The sequence below is a fragment of the Cherax quadricarinatus genome, unplaced genomic scaffold (assembly GCF_038502225.1).
Source record: "Cherax quadricarinatus isolate ZL_2023a unplaced genomic scaffold, ASM3850222v1 Contig30, whole genome shotgun sequence".
Taxonomy (NCBI): Eukaryota; Metazoa; Arthropoda; class Malacostraca; order Decapoda; family Parastacidae; genus Cherax; species Cherax quadricarinatus.
This window is the reverse complement of record NW_027195056.1, coordinates 294,935-308,778: the sequence shown is the minus strand read 5'-3', so window position 1 is coordinate 308,778 and position 13,844 is coordinate 294,935. Positions and strand designations below refer to the sequence as shown.

The following is a 13,844-nucleotide window of genomic DNA, read 5'->3' as shown; positions in this document are numbered from 1 at the left end:
GCGGGGTAGGGGTCGTCCTCGAAAGGGTTGGAGAGAGGGGGTAAAGGAGGTTTTGTGGGTAAGGGGCTTGGACTTCCAGCAAGCGTGCGTGAGCGTGTTAGATAGGAGTGAATGGAGACGAATGGTACTTGGGACCTGACGATCTGTTGGAGTGTGAGCAGGGTAATATTTAGTGAAGGGATTCAGGGAAACCGGTTATTTTCATATAGTCGGACTTGAGTCCTGGAAATGGGAAGTACAATGCCTGCACTTTAAAGGAGGGGTTTGGGATATTGGCAGTTTGGAGGGATATGTTGTGTATCTTTATATGTTTATGCTTCTAGACTGTTGTATTCTGAGCACCTCTGCAAAAACAGTGATAATGTGCGAGTGTGGTGAAATTGTTGAATGATGATGAAAGTATTTTCTTTTTGGGGATTTTCTTTCTTTTTTGGGTCACCCTGCCTCGGTGGGAGACGGCCGACTTGTTGAAAAAAAAAAAAAAAAAAAATCACATAGGTTGTTACACTATCTTTATATTCCTCAACAAGCGGACAATTAAGCACATAGTGTTAGATAAATACATGAGTGGGTGTGAGTTGGACCTGACTAGCTTGTGCTGCTGGGTCTGGTGCAGTGCTCCATCCTTCAGTGGGGATGACCAGACTGGGTGCGTCACTGGGATAATCTGGGGGGGGGGGGGGGACATGGACCTGCTCCGCATGGGTCAGTAGGCTTGTTGCAGTGTTCCTTCTTTCTTATGTTCTTAGTGTTCAAGATAGTGACCATAGGCCTGGCTATATACTTTGTACAGGTACCATCTGATTTACAACCAAGCTTGGTTCTGACCAACTGGACGTAAGTCGAACCTTACTACTGAACATCAATATCACACTTTTGTAATGATTGTATTTTACTGTTTTATTTTGGTATTTCATTTTTTACTTTACTTTTTATGCTGTTAGTATTGTATTTTATACCGTAAGGTTTAGGATAAATACTGTGTACAACACAAACAGTTGTTTATATCCTAGAAATTTGGCATAAAAACACGGTCGTAAGTTGAGTGGTTGTATGTTGAGCAGGTTGTAAGTCGGATGGTAGGTGTATTTGGTTTGATCATCATCTGTGTGTCTGTCAGACTATCTATAACCAAGCCTAAGCCAGGCTGTTACAACATAAGGCTGTCAGAAGTACTTGTAACCAAGCCTAAGCCTGGTTACTACAACATCACACTGCCAGAAGTACTTGTAACCAAGCCTAAGCCAGGCTACCACAACATCACACTGTCAGAAGTACTTGTAACCAAGCCTAAGCCAGGCTACTACAACATCACACTGCCAGAAGTACTTGTAACCAAGCCTAAGCCTGGCTACTACAACATCACACTGTCAGAAGTACTTGTAACCAAGCCTAAGCCTGGCTACTACAACATCACACTGCCAGAAGTACTTGTAACCAAGTCTAAGCCAGGCTACTACAACATCACACTGCCAGAAGTACTTGTAACCAAGCCTAAGCCAGGCTACTACAACATCACACTGCCAGAAGTACTTGTAACCAAGCCTAAGCCAGGCTACTACAACATCACACTGTCAGAAGTACTTGTAACCAAGCCTAAGCCAGGCTACTACAACATCACACTGCCAGAAGTACTTGTAACCAAGCCTAAGCCAGGCTACTACAACATCACACTGTCAGAAGTACTTGTAACCAAGCCTAAGCCAGGCTACTACAACATCACACTGTCAGAAGTACTTGTAACTAAGCCTAAGCCAGGCTACTACAACATCACACTGCCAGAAGTACTTGTAACTAAGCCTAAGCCTGGCTACTACAACATCACACTGTCAGAAGTACTTGTAACCAAGCCTAAGCCAGGCTACTACAACATCACACTGCCAGAAGTACTTGTAACCAAGCCTAAGCCAGGCTACTACAACATCACACTGTCAGAAGTACTTGTAACCAAGCCTAAGCCAGGCTACTACAACATCACACTGTCAGAAGTACTTGTAACCAAGCCTAAGCCTGGCTACTACAACATCACACTGCCAGAAGTACTTGTAACCAAGCCTAAGCCAGGCTACTACAACATCACACTGTCAGAAGTACTTGTAACCAAGCCTAAGCCAGGCTACTACATCACACTGCCAAAAGGTATTACTAGTGATGATCTTCTTGGGATATTAAATATGATATTAAATGAACACATCTTCCATGGAGGGGTAAAATGTTGCATCCATGGAGGGGTGAAATGTTGCATCCATGGAGGGGTGAAATGTTGCATCCATGGAGGGGTGAAATGCTGCATCCATGGAGGGGTGAAATGTTGCATCCATGGAGGGGTGAAATGTTGCATCCATGGAGGGGTGAAATGCTGCATCCATGGAGGGGTGAAATGCTGCATCCATGGAGGGGTGAAATGCTGCATCCATGGAGGGGTGAAATGCTGCATCCATGGAGGGGTGAAATGCTGCATCCATGGAGGGGTGAAATGCTGTATCCATGGAGGAGTGAAATGCTGCATCCATGGAGGGGTGAAATGCTGCATCCATGGAGGGGTGAAATGCTGCATCCATGGAGGGGTGAAATGCTGCATCCATGGAGGGGTGAAATGCTGCATCCATGGAGGGGTGAAATGCTGCATCCATGGAGGGGTGAAATGCTGCATCCATGGAGGGGTGAAATGCTGCATCCATGGAGGGGTGAAATGCTTTTTGTTGTCTACAGTGATACAGTTCATGCAAGTTATAAGACTTAAGATAATTGTAAGTTTTTATAATCCATTTAGATGTGTGTGTATTTCTAGACATATAGTAATATTCATAGTGACAGTGCCTACTTCATTTCTTAATATTCTAATACCATGTACAGTGTTACTCTCATCCTTCCTACCTACCTTCCCCCCTTGTAAATATGCTGAGTCACAGGCGTGTCTTGTGTCGTAAAGACGCATTATACCACCACTCACTAACCCTCACTGCCTTCCACAACACACATCCCTTCCTTCCCACCACACCAACTCACACAGAAGTCACTGTCTGACTTTTTTGGGTTATCCTAGGATGATGGTTGTCTTGGTCATCCTTCCTTCGTACCTACCTTCCCTCCTTCCTTCCTTCGTACCTACCTTCCCTCCTTCGTTCCTTCTGGTTTCCTGGGCATTGCTTTCTGCCACAAACTCCTCAAAACCATGAAATTCATCTTCACTGACACTTCCATCTGTGTTAGAACTGTCACTTGGGAAAATGTGAGTCTCAATTCGCTGGGAAGTGAGGAGTTTCTTACTGCGGGGCATAGTAGAAAAAGGGTACTGAAATGGCATTCCTACAATGCACCACTGGCTCCACGATTTTTTTTATACTGTGCACACTGACCGTGCAGACCCATTCTCTCACATGTAGGAGTATCAGCTTTTTCCCGCTCGATTTGAAGCCGCTAGAATTTACGTGTATAAGTACGTGACTGACCCCTGCTGTTATGACGTATGTACATGTACGTGACGACCTTCAAAGGGTTAAGCAAGAAGTGTATTATAATGGTTTGTGTCAGCCATCTTTAGACATTTTTTAATGTCACTTTTGCACCATTTATAACATTTTTAGTATATTTTTACATGTTTATACAGTAGTTAACTATCTTTTTTTTTTAACAAGTCGGCCGTCTCCCACCGAGGCAGGGTGACCCACCGAGGCAGGGTGACCCACCGAGGCAGGGTGACCCACCGAGGCAGGGTGACCCACCGAGGCAGGGTGACCCAAAAAGAAAGAAAATCCCAAAAAAGAAAATACTTTCATCATCATTCAACACTTTCACCTCACTCATACATAATCACTGTTTTTGCAGAGGTGCTCAGAACACAACAGTTTAGAAGCATATACATATAAAGATACACAATATATCCCTCCAAACTGCTAATATCCCAAACCCTTCCTTTGAAGTGCAGGCATTGTACTTCCCATTTCCAGGACTCAAGTCAGGCTAACTGGTTTCCCTGAATCCCTTCACAAAATATTACTCTGCTTACACTCCAACAGCTCATCAGGTCCCAAAAACAATTTGTCTCCATTCACTCCTAACACGCTCACACATGCTTGCTGGAAGTCCAAGCCCCTCGCCCACAAAACCTCCTTTACCCCCCTCCCTCCAACCTTGTTGAGGATGACCCCTACCCCGCCTTCCTTTCCCTACAGATTTATACACTCTCCAAGTCATTCTACTTTGATCCATTCTCTCTAAATGACCAAACTACCTCAACAACCCCTCTTCAGCCCTATGATTAATACTTTTATTAACTCCACACCTCCTAATTTCCACACTGAATTTTCTGCATAATATTTACACCACACATTGCCCTTAGACAGGACATCTCCACTGCCTCCAACCGTCTCCTCATTGCAGCATTCACAACCCAAGCTTCACACCCATATAAAAGTGTTGGTACTACTATATTTTCATACATTCCTTTCTTTGCCTCCATAGATAACGTTGTTTGTCTCCACATATACCTCAACACACCACTCACCTTTTTTCCTTCATCAATTCTAGGTCAACCTCATCCTTCATAAACCCATCCACTGACAAGTCAGCTCCCAAATAAACAGAACAGAGGAAATCAGCTGTAATATACAAAACCTGGGTTTGCATACTGGTTGGAGAGCTGGTCATAAGTCTGAGCAGTCGGTAAACGACTACATCGCTAAGTGAGGAGGGGCTGTACTAGTCTTTTTCCTTGTTATTATATTTATACCTTTCTAGGCCAAACTTAAGACGAGTAGGCATATTTAACCCACTAACAAATTGTTCTCATTCCTGTTGCCTTCAGCTTTCTATTCGTTGCATTTGTTAGTGCAACTTGGAAGATTCTGAGCAGGTCTGGAGTACAACATTCACAGTACACTGTACCAATCCTCCTAGCTGCTACATGTGTTAAATTGTGTAATTGTGGATCATTGTAGTATTTACAATGATCTTTCTTTCAACACACCGGCCGTATCCCACCGAGGCAGGGTAGCCCAAAAGGAAAAACGGAAGTTTCTCCTTTTACATTTAGTAATATATACAGGAGAAGGGGTTACTAGCCCCTTGCTCCCGGCATTTTAGTCGCCTCTTACAACACGCATGGCTTACGGAGGAAGAATTCTGTTCCACTTCCCCATGGAGAATTTACAATGATATTTGTTGCTATTTATGGTGGAAAATTTATGTCCTTTTTCTGTTCACTTAATGAATAATATAAAAGCACAATACCGAACTGGAACAATACACCAATAACCCGCACATAGGAGAGAGACAATCATGATGAGGTTTCGGTCTAACTTGGAACATTTACAAAGTCACTGTGACTTTGTAAATGAATCAAGCTGGACCAAAACCTCGTCATGAGTTCCTCTCTCCTATATGTGCATTTACTGTTCACTTGATCTGTGAATAAGTTCTCTCAATGGTGGCAATTAAATCACTGAATTTTTGAGTACCAGTGGGCTGGTACTTGTTATACCAGTGGGCTGGTACTTGTTATACCAGTGGGCTGGTACTTGTTATACCAGTGGGCTGGTACTTGTTATACCAGTGGGCTGGTACTTGTTATACCAGTGGGCTGGTACTTGTTATACCAGTGGGCTGGTACTTGTTATACCAGTGGGCTGGTACTTGTTATACCAGTGATCAATGTACTTGATGAAATTATGTGTCCTGAGTTAACAAACTAAATACAGTAGGCCTACTGCAGCAGTAGTGGAGTTAAATACAGTAGGCTTACTATATTTAGCCCCTTGACTGCTGGAGGATCAAGAGTGACAACTGTGAGTCTAGGGAAGTGATCAGTTAGATAATCATAAACTGTGACAGAGTCAGGCATCATTTTTTTTTTTTTTTTTTTTTCAACAAGTCGGCCGTCTCCCACCGAGGCAGGGTGACCCAAAAAAGAAAGAAAATCCCCAAAAAGAAAATACTTTCATCATCATTCAACACTTTCACCACACTCGCACATTATCACTGTTTTTGCAGAGGTGCTCAGAATACAACAGTCTAGAAGCATACACATATAAAGATACACAACATATCCCTCCAAACTGCCAATATCCCAAACCCCTCCTTTAAAGTGCAGGCATTGTACTTCCCATTTCCAGGACTCAAGTCCGACTATATGAAAATAACCGGTTTCCCTGAATCCCTTCACTAAATATTACCCTGCTCACACTCCAACAGATCGTCAGGTCCCAAGTACCATTCGTCTCCATTCACTCCTATCTAACACGCTCACGCACGCTTGCTGGAAGTCCAAGCCCCTTACCCACAAAACCTCCTTTACCCCCTCTCTCCAACCCTTTCGAGGACGACCCCTACCCCGCCTTCCTTCCCCTATAGATTTATATGCTTTCCATGTCATTCTACTTTGATCCATTCTCTCTAAATGACCAAACCACCTCAACAACCCCTCTTCTGCCCTCTGACTAATACTTTTATTAACTCCACACCTTCTCCTAATTTCCACACTCCGAATTTTCTGCATAATATTTACACCACACATTGCCCTTAAACAGGACATCTCCACTGCCTCCAACCGTCTCCTCGCTGCTGCATTTACCACCCAAGCTTCACACCCATATAAGAGTGTTGGTACTACTATACTTTCATACATTCCCTTCTTTGCCTCCATAGATAACGTTTTTTGACTCCACATATACCTCAACGCACCACTCACCTTTTTTCCCTCATCAATTCTATGATTAACCTCATCCTTCATAAATCCATCCGCCGACACGTCAACTCCCAAGTATCTGAAAACATTCACTTCTTCCATACTCCTCCTCCCCAATTTGATATCCAATTTTTCTTTATCTAAATCATTTGACACCCTCATCACCTTACTCTTTTCTATGTTCACTTTCAACTTTCTACCTTTACACACATTCCCAAACTCATCCACTAACCTTTGCAATTTTTCTTTAGAATCTCCCATAAGCACAGTATCATCAGCAAAAAGTAACTGTGTCAATTCCCATTTTGAATTTGATTCCCCATAATTTAATCCCACCCCTCTCCCAAACACCCTAGCATTTACTTCCTTAACAACCCCATCTATAAATATATTAAACAACCATGGTGACATTACACATCCCTGTCTAAGACCTACTTTTACCGGGAAATAGTCTCCCTCTCTTCTACACACCCTAACCTGAGCCTCACTATCTTCATAAAAACTCTTTACAGCATTTAATAACTTACCACCTATTCCATATACTTGCAACATCTGCCACATTGCTCCTCTATCCACTCTATCATATGCCTTTTCTAAATCCATAAATGCAATAAAAACTTCCCTACCTTTATCTAAATACTGTTCACATATATGCTTCAATGTAAACACTTGATCTACACATCCCCTACCCACTCTGAAACCTCCTTGCTCATCCGCAATCCTACATTCTGTCTTACCTCTAATTCTTTCAATTATAACCCTACCGTACACTTTTCCTGGTATACTCAGTAAGCTTATTCCTCTATAATTTTTACAGTCTCTTTTGTCCCCTTTCCCTTTATATAAAGGGACTATACATGCTCTCCGCCAATCCCTAGGTACCTTCCCCTCTTTCATACATTTATTGAACAAAAGTACCAACCACTCCAACACTATATCCCCCCCTGCTTTTAACATTTCTGTCATGATCCCATCAGTACCAGCTGCTTTACCCCCTTTCATTTTACGTAATGCCTCACGTACCTCCCCCACACTTACATTCTGCTCTTCTTCACTCCTAAAAGATGGTATACCTCCCTGACCAGTGCATGAAATTACTGCCTCTGTTTCTTCCTTAACATTTAAAATTTTTTTTTTTATTTTTTTTTATTATCACACCGGCCGATTCCCACCAAGGCAGGGTGGCCCGAAAAAGAAAAACTTTCACCATCATTCACTCCATCACTGTCTTGCCAGAAGGGTGCTTTACACTACAGTTTTTAAACTGCAACATTAACACCCCTCCTTCAGAGTGCAGGCACTGTACTTCCCATCTCCAGGACTCAAGTCCGGCCTGCCGGTTTCCCTGAATCCCTTCATAAATGTTACTTTGCTCACACTCCAACAGCACGTCAAGTATTAAAAACCATTTGTCTCCATTCACTCCTATCAAACACGCTCACACATGCCTGCTGGAAGTCCAAGCCCCTCGCACACAAAACCTCCTTTACCCCCTCCCTCCAACCCTTCCTAGGCCGACCCCTACCCCGCCTTCCTTCCACTACAGACTGATACACTCTTGAAGTCATTCTGTTTCGCTCCATTCTCTCTACATGTCCGAACCACCTCAACAACCCTTCCTCAGCCCTCTGGACAACAGTTTTGGTAATCCCGCACCTCCTCCTAACTTCCAAACTACGAATTCTCTGCATTATATTCACACCACACATTGCCCTCAGGCATGACATCTCCACTGCCTCCAGCCTTCTCCTCGCTGCAACATTCATCACCCACGCTTCACACCCATATAAGAGCGTTGGTAAAACTATACTCTCATACATTCCCCTCTTTGCCTCCAAGGACAAAGTTCTTTGTCTCCACAGACTCCTAAGTGCACCACTCACTCTTTTTCCCTCATCAATTCTATGATTCACCTCATCTTTCATAGACCCATCCGCTGACACGTCCACTCCCAAATATCTGAATACGTTCACCTCCTCCATACTCTCTCCCTCCAATCTGATATTCAATCTTTCATCACCTAATCTTTTTGTTATCCTCATAACCTTACTCTTTCCTGTATTCACCTTTAATTTTCTTCTTTTGCACACCCTACCAAATTCATCCACCAATCTCTGCAACTTCTCTTCAGAATCTCCCAAGAGCACAGTGTCATCAGCAAAGAGCAGCTGTGACAACTCCCACTTTGTGTGTGATTCTTTATCTTTTAACTCCACGCCTCTTGCCAAGACCCTCGCATTTACTTCTCTTACAACCCCATCTATAAATATATTAAACAACCACGGTGACATCACACATCCTTGTCTAAGGCCTACTTTTACTGGGAAAAAATTTCCCTCTTTCCTACATACTCTAACTTGAGCCTCACTATCCTCGTAAAAACTCTTCACTGCTTTCAGTAACCTACCTCCTACACCATACACTTGCAACATCTGCCACATTGCCCCCCTATCCACCCTGTCATACGCCTTTTCCAAATCCATAAATGCCACAAAGACCTCTTTAGCCTTATCTAAATACTGTTCACTTATATGTTTCACTGTAAACACCTGGTCCACACACCCCCTACCTTTCCTAAAGCCTCCTTGTTCATCTGCTATCCTATTCTCCGTCTTACTCTTAATTCTTTCAATTATAACTCTACCATACACTTTACCAGGTACACTCAACAGACTTATCCCCCTATAATTTTTGCAATCTCTTTTATCCCCTTTGCCTTTATACAAAGGAACTATGCATGCTCTCTGCCAATCCCTAGGTACCTTACCCTCTTCCATACATTTATTAAATAATTGCACCAACCACTCCAAAACTATATCCCCACCTGCTTTTAACATTTCTATCTTTATCCCATCAATCCCGGCTGCCTTACCCCCTTTCATTTTACCTACTGCCTCACGAACTTCCCCCACACTCACAACTGGCTCTTCCTCACTCCTACAAGATGTTATTCCTCCTTGCCCTATACACGAAATCACAGCTTCCCTATCTTCATCAACATTTAACAATTCCTCAAAATATTCCTTCCATCTTCCCAATACCTCTAACTCTCCATTTAATAACTCTCCTCTCCTATTTTTAACTGACAAATCCATTTGTTCTCTAGGCTTTCTTAACTTGTTAATCTCACTCCAAAACTTTTTCTTATTTTCAACAAAATTTGTTGATAACATCTCACCCACTCTCTCATTTGCTCTCTTTTTACATTGCTTCACCACTCTCTTAACTTCTCTCTTTTTCTCCATATACTCTTCCCTCCTTGCATCACTTCTACTTTGTAAAAACTTCTCATATGCTAACTTTTTCTCCCTTACTACTCTCTTTACATCATCATTCCACCAATCGCTCCTCTTCCCTCCTGCACCCACTTTCCTGTAACCACAAACTTCTGCTGAACACTCTAACACTACATTTTTAAACCTACCCCATACCTCTTCGACCCCATTGCCTATGCTCTCATTAGCCCATCTATCCTCCAATAGCTGTTTATATCTTACCCTAACTGCCTCCTCTTTTAGTTTATAAACCTTCACCTCTCTCTTCCCTGATGCTTCTATTCTCCTTGTATCCCATCTACCTTTTACTCTCAGTGTAGCTACAACTAGAAAGTGATCTGATATATCTGTGGCCCCTCTATAAACATGTACATCCTGAAGTCTACTCAACAGTCTTTTATCTACCAATACATAATCCAACAAACTACTGTCATTTCGCCCTACATCATATCGTGTATACTTATTTATCCTCTTTTTCTTAAAATATGTATTACCTATAACTAAACCCCTTTCTATACAAAGTTCAATCAAAGGGCTCCCATTATCATTTACACCTGGCACCCCAAACTTACCTACCACACCCTCTCTAAAAGTTTCTCCTACTTTAGCATTCAAGTCCCCTACCACAATTACTCTCTCACTTGGTTCAAAGGCTCCTATACATTCACTTAACATCTCCCAAAATCTCTCTCTCTCCTCTGCATTCCTCTCTTCTCCAGGTGCATACACGCTTATTATGACCCACTTCTCGCATCCAACCTTTACTTTAATCCACATAATTCTTGAATTTACACATTCATATTCTCTTTTCTCCTTCCATAACTGATCATTTAACATTACTGCTACCCCTTCCTTTGCTCTAACTCTCTCAGATACTCCAGATTTAATCCCATTTATTTCCCCCCACTGAAACTCTCCTACCCCCTTCAGCTTTGTTTCGCTTAGGGCCAGGACATCCAACTTCTTTTCATTCATAACATCAGCAATCATCTGTTTCTTGTCATCCGCACTACATCCACGCACATTTAAGCAACCCAGTTTTATAAAGTTTTTCTTCTTCTCTTTTTTAGTAATTGTATACAGGAGAAGGGGTTACTAGCCCATTGCTCCCGGCATTTTAGTCGCCTCATACGACACGCATGGCTTACGGAGGAAAGATTCTTTTCCACTTCCCCATGGACAATAGAAGAAATAAAAAAGAACAAGAGCTATTTAGAAAAAGGAGAAAAACCTAGATGTATGTATATATATATATGCATGTGCGTGTCTGTGAAGTGTGACCAAAGTGTAAGTAGGAGTAGCAAGATATCCCTGTTATCTTAGCGTGTTTATGAGACAGAAAAAGAAACCAGCAATCCTACCATCATGCAAAACAGTTACAGGTTTTTGTTTCACAGTCATCTGGCAGGACGGTAGTACTTCCCTGGGTGGTTGCTGTCTACCAACCTACTACCTACATTTAAAAGTTCCTCAAAATATTCTCGCCATCTACCTAATACCTCCATCTCCCCATCTACTAACTCCCCTACTCTGTTTTTAACTGACAAATCCATATTTTCCCTTGGCTTTCTTAACTTGTTTAACTCACTCCAAAATTTTTTCTTATTTTCATTAAAATTTCTTGACAGTGCCTCTCCCACTCTATCATCTGCTCTCCTTTTGCACTCTCTCACCACTCTCTTTACCTTTCTTTTACTCTCCATATATTCTGCTCTTCTTATAACACTTCTGCTTTGTAAAAACCTCTCATAAGCTACCTTTTTCTCTTTTATCACACCCTTTACTTCATCATTCCACCAATCACTCCTCTTTCCTCCTGCACCCACCCTCCTATAACCACAAACTTCTGCCCCACATTCTAATACTGCATTTTTAAAACTATTCCAACCCTCTTCAACCCCCCCATTACTCATCTTTGCACTATCCCACCTTTCTGCCAATAGTCGCTTATATCTCGCCCGAACTTCCTCCTCCCTTAGTTTATACACTTTCACCTCCCTCTTACTTGTTGTTGCCACCTTCCTCTTTTCCCATCTACCTCTTACTCTAACTGTAGCTACAACTAAATAATGATCCGATATATCAGTTGCCCCTCTATAAACATGTACATCCTGGAGCCTACCCATCAACCTTTTATCCACCAATACATAATCTAATAAACTACTTTCATTACGTGCTACATCATACCTTGTATATTTATTTATCCTCTTTTTCATAAAATATGTATTACTTATTACCAAATTTCTTTCTACACATAGCTCAATTAAAGGCTCCCCATTTACATTTACCCCTGGCACCCCAAATTTACCTACTACTCCCTCCATAACATTTTTACCCACTTTAGCATTGAAATCCCCAACCACCATTACTCTCACACTTGATTCAAACCTCCCCACGCATTCACTCAACATTTCCCAAAATCTCTCTCTCTCCTCTACACTTCTCTCTTCTCCAGGTGCATACACGCTTATTATAACCCACTTTTCACATCCAATCTTTATTTTACTCCACATAATCCTTGAATTAATACATTTATAGTCCCTCTTTTCCTGCCATAGCTTATCCTTCAACATTATTGCTACTCCTTCTTTAGCTCTAACTCTATTTGAAACCCCTGACCTAATCCCATTTATTCCTCTCCATTGAAACTCTCCCACCCCCTTCAGCTTTGTTTCACTTAAAGCCAGGACATCCAGCTTCTTCTCATTCATAACATCCACAATCATCTCTTTCTTATCATCTGCACAACATCCACGCACATTCAGACTTCCCACTTTGACAATTTTCTTCTTCTTATTCTTTTTAGTAATCTTTACAGGAAAAGGGGTTACTAGCCCATTGTTCCCGGCATTTTAGTTGACTTTTACAACACGCATGGCTTACGGAGGAAAGATTCTTATTCCACTTCCCCATGGATATAAAAGGAAAATTAATAAGACCAAGAACTATTAAGATAAAATCAAAGAAAACTCAGATGAGTGTGTATGAATAAATGTGTATATGTATGTGTAGTGTGACCTAAGTGTAAGTAGAAGTAGCAAGACATGCCTGTAATCTTGCATATTTATGAGACAGACAAAAGACATCAGCAATCCTACCATCATGTAAAACAATTACAGGCTTTCGTTTTACACTCACTTGGCAGGACGGTAGTACCTCCCTGGGTGGTTGCTGTCTACCAACCTACTACCAGGCATCATATATATATTAAATCCAGGGGACAGGTCAAATATGTCACTATATATGTGAGTAGGCTCACATATATGTGAGTACGCTCACGTATATGTGAGTAGGCTCACATATATAGGTGAGTAGGCTCACATATATAGGTGAGTAGGCTCACATATATAGGTGAGTAGGCTCACATATATAGGTGAGTAGGCTCACATATATAGGTGAGTAGGCTCACATATATAGGTGAGTAGGCTCACATATATAGGTGAGTAGGCTCACATATATAGGTGAGTAGGCTCACATATATAGGTGAGTAGGCTCACATATACAGGTGAGTAGGCTCACATATATAGGTGAGTAGGCTCACATATATATGTGAGTAGGCTCAGTAGTGTCCAGAACCTGAACACTGTCACTCAGTAGACTGCCCCTACAGAACACAGTGTGATTGATAAAGCTCTACACTGACCCGGTAGCTCTTTACACTGACCTGGTAGCTCTCTACACTGACCTGGAAGCTCTCTACTGACCTGATAGCTCTCTACTGACCTGGTAGCTCCCTACAGACCTGGACGCTCTCTACACTGACCTGGTAGCTCCCTACACTGACCTGGAAGCTCTCTTCTGAAATGGTAGCTCTCTACTGACCTGGTAGCTCTCTACTGACCTGGTAGCCCACTACACTGACCTGGTAGCTCTCTACATTGACC

At 42.1% G+C, this 13,844-nt stretch overlaps 1 protein-coding gene across 2 annotated transcripts in view; it reads right to left on the bottom strand.

The window, feature by feature from the left end:
* The window catches only part of LOC128701032 (gamma-tubulin complex component 3 homolog), an 87,708-nt gene that overhangs the window by 12,805 nt on the left and 61,059 nt on the right, over nt 1-13,844 (bottom strand). The window lies entirely within an intron of this gene.